Source organism: Callospermophilus lateralis, chromosome 10 (genome assembly GCF_048772815.1).
Source record: "Callospermophilus lateralis isolate mCalLat2 chromosome 10, mCalLat2.hap1, whole genome shotgun sequence".
Classification (NCBI taxonomy): domain Eukaryota; kingdom Metazoa; phylum Chordata; class Mammalia; order Rodentia; family Sciuridae; genus Callospermophilus; species Callospermophilus lateralis.
This window is the reverse complement of record NC_135314.1, coordinates 61,106,383-61,112,929: the sequence shown is the minus strand read 5'-3', so window position 1 is coordinate 61,112,929 and position 6,547 is coordinate 61,106,383.

The following is a 6,547-nucleotide window of genomic DNA, read 5'->3' as shown; positions in this document are numbered from 1 at the left end:
GCAGCCTTAACCCCAGTCAATATTCCCACTTGCTCAGTGAACTACCTGAAGCTTCTAGAAATTAGAGAGAACTTCTCAATCACAAACTGAATCGCTTATATGCCTATGCAACTAAAAGCACAAGAACTGGAAAGGACCCAAAGACCCATAGAACAAGGCTTCACCTATGTCACAAAAATGAAAATCAAGATTTCCAGGAGTTATTATTTACCTAAACTTAGCTAATAGTAAATTTAACAGAATATCTTTCCCCTAGCCCATTATCCAATTGTCTTCATTTATTTCCAACAGCTAAGGCATTATGTGTGTTTGTATTCTCATTTTGATATTTTATCATATGCCACCTGGAATTGTTCATGGTTGTTCCAGATAAACCTTTGTCTTCTCAAATCACTTGTAAACTTCCAAAAGGCAGGAACCTGGTCTTACATAGACTTTCATCTTGTTCTAGCAACATCTCAGGCTCTCATTTAACATATAGGACTGCACCTAATGATTTGCAGATAGGTGGCTGTTTATCTCAATCTTTTCTTGGGCATAATTCTATATGAAAATTAAATTATGTTTCAAATGGCCTTCAAGATTAAGAGCTATAGAGATGTTAATGCAATTTCTACATTTAGATGGCTCATTGACCAATTAGATGCTCACTTTAATGAGTGTGATTTGATAAGTAGTCTTCACACTAATTCATAATCTCCTTTCCGATCACTCTCTTTTCTTGAATTTGCTGTCAGTTTAAGCTGGCCCAAGAGAAGTGACTTTTACTGTTTGCAGTTTCTCTGTTGTTTAATCAAATGGGTGGAATCAAGGTTGGCTGCTCTGAACTGCATCAAAGCAAGAATTCCTAGAGGGTGGAAATGTCAGCCTACCTATTGGGAGCTGTTCCAGAGCCAGCTGGAGCTGCCTGAAACACTCTTAATTACCATTTTATGTTTTAAATGTCTTAGCCAATGTGGTCTGTCTAAAAAATAAATAAATCCAGGTAAACAAAAAAGAAAAGAAACCCAGTAGAATCCAATTTTATTTTGGACATCACTGGTGGATGAAACATAGGTAAACTTTCCTTAGCATGGTCTTTCCAAGATGTAGTTCAATGCTCAAAAATACACACATCACCTTTTTCAGGATTTCCTTGTTTTAGGACTAATTCCCACAAGTAATAGTAATAGCTGAGCCCTCATTCTCACTCTTTACCAAGAGAAAAAAAAATATTTTTTTCAGTAATGGGGATTGAATTTGGGGATGCTCCATCACTGACTTACATCCCCTTCCCTTTTGACTTTCTGTTTTGAGACCGATCTCACAAAATTGCTCAGGCTCCCCTTGAACTTGGAATTTTCCTTCTTCGGTCTCCAGAATATCTGGGATTACAGGCATGCCCCACTGCAAGCAGCACCAAGAGAAACTTTTGAGTGCAGCACCAGTTATTTGAAAATCACCCTGTAATTTAAACCACATAATCTGAGGTGTTGCCAATGAATATTTCAAGAAAATAAACTTATTTAAAAAGTACAATAAATGCTATGTTGGGTCACAACTTTCCAATTAGCCTATAGCTTCCAGTTTCTTTCTTCCATTTTGCTTCTCTTTGACCTCATTCTTCCAGCTCATGTCATTTTGTTTAACTCTGATACTGTTGCAGTAATGGAGTTACCAACATAGATGTCAGTGGAATACAATTGACCTGGGAACATTGTCCATTTGCACCATAGAAATGCTTCCATTGGACATCTGACATAAAATACTCAAGAAGAGGCTCAGGGCATACTTTTCCAGTAGGGAGAGAATGCTAGGGATGGAACTCAGGTGCTCATGCAAACTCATGTTCTACAACTGAACTACATACACTCCAAGGGCCCAGACATACTTTTCATATTTCTTTGATCTTAAGCTTATGGCAATCATCCTAGAAACATAACTATAATTATAATAACAGCATCAGAAGAATTCACTATTAAAGACTGCAAAAAATATACATGCACACATATTAGTATTAGATGATTTTCACCAGAATTTCCTATTCATCGTCATATAATTAAACAGAATTAGTTTAAAGCCAAAGATTGTTTGCATAATATTTCCAACATAAGACCTCATTAGTTACAACAGCTTAGAAAAATCCATTTCTTTAGGAAGCTGCATAAGGCCTGCAGGAGGGCTGCAGATGCTAACTGTAATGTCTTCAAATGTGCATTATGCTTTACTTACTTTGAGATATTGACTATTCTCACTGTCTTCCTTAGGAAAACCTGTGAGAAATAATTTTTAAATGGAATTTGTATCAGGCATGACTTTAAAGAAATGTAATTTGTGGAGGAGGTGGGCAAGGAATTGTGGTTTTATGTATGTTTCACAAATACCCCAAATAGCCATTCTCTTACTTTCCTTCACAACATATTTTGAGAAGTCACAGACTGTCCTTGCTCATATATAAAATTGGTTTTTTAATGAGTTTTTAAAATTATAATCATGGAAGAAAAGCAATTGTAATAATACTTTATCAAACTTTGTTTCAGATGGAAAAAAACCCAAACTTCTTAATTTGTCAAAATTAATTCCAAATGATTTTTAATTTCTAAAAGACGGATTCACTACCTTTGAAGATATTCTACCTAGTGGATACTGGCTGTAGGTAGTATGAACTTAAGAGTCCCTTCAATAATTATTTAAGCTATGCTGGTATCATCAAAATATGTATATGGCTGCCAAACATGACTAATTAGAAAAGGGTAGGGCTCATTAGAATATATCAACTTTGCTCTGGAAAAATAAAGAGTGCAACAACCTGTTCTCACTACTGGGCTTAAGTGATCATTCTTCCTCAGCTTCCCGAGTAGCTGCGACAACAGGCACATATCCTTATGCCTCACCTATATATTTTGATATAAAAATATACCACGTTAAAAAAAGCACAGTACATGGGATCTACCCCAATTAAAACATGAGGGAAGAAATCCTAGGAATACTTAAACTGAAGTCCAGCCATGGTATTAACTACTTGAGGCATATTATCTGACTTTATTTTCACATCGGGATTTAAAAATTATTATTCCCATTTTACAGATGACAAAACTGAGATTTCAGAAGATCCAGTAATTGGTTAAAATCCATATTATGAACATGGTATGGATTATGTACATGATGTGAGGTATAATTAATATTTCAATTCATATCTACTAGGTCTTTTAAAAAATTATTTAATTAATTTACCTATTCTAATTTGTTATACATGACAGTAGAAATACATTTCAATTCATAGTACACAAGTGGAGCACAAGTTTTCATTTCTTTGGTTGTACACAAAGTAGAGTCACAACATTCATGTTCTCATACATGTACCTAGGGTGATGATGTCCATCTCATTCCACCATCTTTCCTAGCCCATGCCTTCTTCCCTTCTCCTCCCTCCCCTTTATTTTCACCACATGCACATCAGATAGAGTACTAGTCTCTAGGATATATAAAGAACTCAAAAAAACTTAACATCCCCCCCCCAAAATAACCCAATCAATAAATGGGCTAAGGAAATAAACAGACACTTCTCAGAAGAAGATATATAATTGATCTATCAACAAATATATTAAAAAATGTTCAACATATTTAACAATTAGAGAAATGCAAATCAAAACTGCTCTAAGATTTCATCTCACTCTAGTCAGAATGGCAGTTATCAAGAATACAAACAACAATAAGTGTTGGCAGGATGTGGGGAAAAAGACACACTCTTGCATTGCTAGTAATGTAATAAACTGCAAATTGGTGCAACCAATCTGGAGAGCAGTGTGGAGATTCCTTAGAAAACTTAGAATGGAACCACCATTTGACCCAGCTATCCCACTCCTTGCTTTATACCCAAAGGACTTAAAAACTGCATTCTATAGGTTCTTAAATGTTTGTTCCTCTCCCATACCACACTGGTTTTAACAATGCCTTGAAGAGTCTGGCAAATCATTCTACCATCATTTGCTAAACCTACATGGCTCCTAAGTATACTAAATGCCACTAATTTGATATTGTCTAATTAAGATTATTTGTGCCAAGGAAATTTTGAAGATAATCCAATACAAATCAACATTATTTTGGCAAAGTGCAAATTGGTAAATTAATCCAAATCTTTTTTTTCCTTCCTTACAGAAATCAGTTTCCATGGAAAATATAGCTCACTTAGGTGTAATAAGCAGCATCAATCTGGGACAAAGGGGATTGTGTCACTCAAACAGATTCTCAACGGATTCTTTGGCCAACTTTGCTTCATTTCTCATACTCAAAGACTGCATGTTATCATTATTTGGCCTAGAAAAATCTGGCACTCTCTACTGAATAAATTTATGTTCTAACAATACAGAGAGTTTCAGTAAAACATACACACTATGCATGTTCACTTCAACTTTACAAATATTTGTTCTGCATCTTCTATGTGCAAACCATTATGCTAAACTGAATCTCTTCTCCAGGAGCGAACCTACCTACCATCTTGTAGGATAGTGTCAAAATAATTTAATAATAAAAAAGAAATAACACAAGTGGGGTTGACTTGCTTCCATCAAAACACAGTATTAGAACTAAAAAAAGAAGAAAGCACATCTGGCTTTTGAAAGAAGTGGTGTTTGAGAAAAAATAGGAGGGGGAATGGGGAAAGGAAAAGGTCCCACACAAGGAGAAGAGTACTAACAACTAGATGTGGGGAAATTGTGAGCATAATTGTGCAAGGAGTGGTTGAGCACCTGACTGAAATATATAGTATGTGAGTAAAAAATAAATAAAATTTGGAATAAGGCTTAGAAGCTAAGTTGGGGGAAGTGGTTAAATAATATTGTGGAGCTATTTTATGAAGGCAAAAGGCACCTCTACGAAACTGAGGAAGAAATTATTACAATTAGAAATGCATCTAAGAGTGATCTATTGACTGGAATTATGTAGAATTATTTGAGTTGGAGGAGAAGACACAACAGATAAGAAGAGAAACTTGAGGATTATTAAATAGCAACAATGTCAATGAAAGAACAATGAAGGTAAAAAGTATATAAACATAGATAATATACGGGTGTTTATAGTAAAATGATCTGAGGCACTATTATGATCCAGTGTTATCTGCAAAACATTTGGAGTCACTTTCATTTATCAATAAGAAAGAACATACAAATGTGAATCGTACCAATTGTTGGTGAGAAAGTAAAATACATACTGATTGTGAGGGTATATATAAATTGGTAAAACCATTTTGAAAAACTGTTTAAGATATCTAATAAAGCTAAATAAACCACATCTATAACATGACAATGCTAATTCCTAGGCATATCCCAAGTAAATACACACATAAAATGGAAATACACATAGAAGAATGTTTGTAGCATTTACAATACTCCCAATGCTGTATTGCTCCATGCAACACAATTGTCTATAAGGAGAGGTGTAGATGACTAGGTTGTAACATTCTCAAATGAAAATCTACCTAAAATGAATGAACTACCACTACATACCCCAATGTGGGTGAATCTCATAAACATATCATTGATCGAAAAAAGTCACACACAAATGAGCACTTTGAATATGATTCAATTCAGATAAAGCTTTAAAAGAGGTCAAACTATTCTATAAAGTACAGACAGTAATGATTGGGAGGGGCAACCAGTTTTCCTGAAGTAATGATCAAGAACATTTTCTTGTTCTGAGTGATGGTTACATGGATGTGCTCTTTTTGTGAAAGTTCATCAAAGGGCCAATTTGTGATTTGTACACTTTTCTGTATGTAGGCTCTACTTTATTTAATAAAAAAATTATTGAATTTTAAAAAGTAACTGATGAATTAGGACTGCTATGGAAGGTAAAGAGAGTGGAGACATAAACTGGAGTGAAGCCATTGAGACATTTATCAATTTTAAGATTTCATATTTCACTGAAGATTGTGGTGGGGTCAAAAGGACCAGAAAATCACTCTGGAGGATGAACAGGGCAAATGGGAGGAAGTGTAGCTCTGCATTCCACTCTCACATATCACCATTTACTTATGGGATAATTTGTAATACTGCATCAACACCACACCATGAATTAGCTTTCTTGGCTATTTTAGTAATTATTTGTCATTGTGTGTCTTTTTCTCTGGAGAGGTTGCAAAAAAGAACAAAGAAATAGATGTACTAATGGGGGATATTCTAAACATTTACTTTGATAAACTACATGCTGTCATGTTCTGGTAATGTGATTTTCATTGCTAATAAACATAATGCTTATTAAAGTGCATATGCTCATTATTAAAACAACATACATATGCCTTGCTGGATGGCAAATGACTCAAAGCTATAAACCCATAAGTCGAGTCTGGCCTTGTCTTATATGCTAATTATAAATGCATTCATGAGAAGAAGATCAATGGGTACTTAGCTACACAGGTAAAGTTAGGAGGAATGAAAATTTAACTTTAATAAAACCTGACAGGCATGGGAGAAGTTTGAATCACAATGGAAATATCGCGTTTATACTTCCTTCTTTTGTGCTGGCTCTGATTTGTCATTTGCAGGCTATTTGGAATTAATGCTAATGAACT